Genomic DNA, 1,445 nt, shown 5'->3' on the forward strand with positions numbered 1-1,445 from the left:
CTCTCCGTGGGTAGCGGTGCAGGCACTCTAGCTCTGTACTTTGGCCTCCCACCATGCGTCTCTTTCTCTCTCTAGGAATCGCAGGAGGGTTGGCGCTCGTTCTGTGTCTATCTTGCCTTTGCCGTTCTGCCACTTTAAGAGTCGGCTGCAGTTTGACTAAAACCACACGTTCTATGGCCTCTATGTAGCTCCGCTGCTCAAATGCGCTCTTTACTCTGCAAGTTGAGGAGCACTATTACTTCACCCTCAAAGGGCTAAATAGTTCCACTGTGGCAGGCGCAGCACTACAAAGTGCCTTATGCGCTGTGGCATTAGAAGAATTGGATCTCTCTGACTTCAGTCTAACCAGACTGTCTGTTACTCTATAAATTCCTCTAATACCGTTCTATGGAAAGCAGTAGGTTTAAAGAGCACACCAAACGCTTAAGATATCTTCTTTATTAACTTCAACTTTTCTTTATAGATAACAGTGACACTTTTGCAGCAGACAGTCTATGTACAACATGTGCTGAATACAGTATAACAAATGGTGGATATATTTCTCTCTCTATTGCTGTTTGCTGTTTGAGTTTGTTTGCTTGGGTTTGGTTTTGAGTTGTTAGAGTTGTTTGGGTTTGTTCGATAGTTTGAATTCGATATAACTTTTGAAGTTTGATAGTTTGTTTGTTTGTTTATTTGTTTGGTGGAACTACAAGTGAACACATAACTAGTTCCGTATACAGCTCTAATCACATTACTAACAATAGGAACATGTATAACTGTTAATTACCTATTTTTGGCCACTTGCTTCCATAAAACTGCTCTGTGGATCTGTGTGTCTATTCAGTTCTCTTGCTCTGTAGTGAAATGAGAAGGTTGGCTGAAAGCATGAGGCTTCAGAGAAAAAAAATGGGTGTAAGGCTGGCTGTGATTGGCCAAGACTGTTGCTGAGTGTGAGATTGGCTGTGATTGGCCACAAACTCCTTATGGGTAATAAAGTTGAACTCTGTGCTTTCTGGTTTCAACTCTGCTGTGTCTGAGCTTACCTTACATGCATACAAATGAATCTTACAGGCATATTTTTTCCTTTGCTTCTGTGGATACAACATACAACTGTTATGTGACATCCAAACATGAAATCACAGTAAATAACTCTGCTTTTGTCTCTCACATATAAACATATGCACTGTATTGAGGTTATTAACAGGTCTAGCTGTATATACATGTAGGTCATATTAGCAACCTAGGACAGGTTCTAGCTGGCCAGCTACACAGACTTCATTTATTTATAACAAATTGACCGTAAAGGCTTGGTGTTACATTGCCTTTACCACACTTCCATGATGTCACCAGTGTAGCAAAGGTAGAGTGTAAAAGCGGAAGGGTTTAGGGTGTTGCCTGTCGGTAAACATAAGAAGAAATGTGACTAGAATAAAAATCTATGTTTTCACGACTCTCAAAAAATG

The sequence above is a fragment of the Pelophylax lessonae genome, assembly GCF_965119305.1.
Source record: "Pelophylax lessonae genome assembly, chromosome: 7".
NCBI classification, from domain to species: Eukaryota; Metazoa; Chordata; class Amphibia; order Anura; family Ranidae; genus Pelophylax; species Pelophylax lessonae.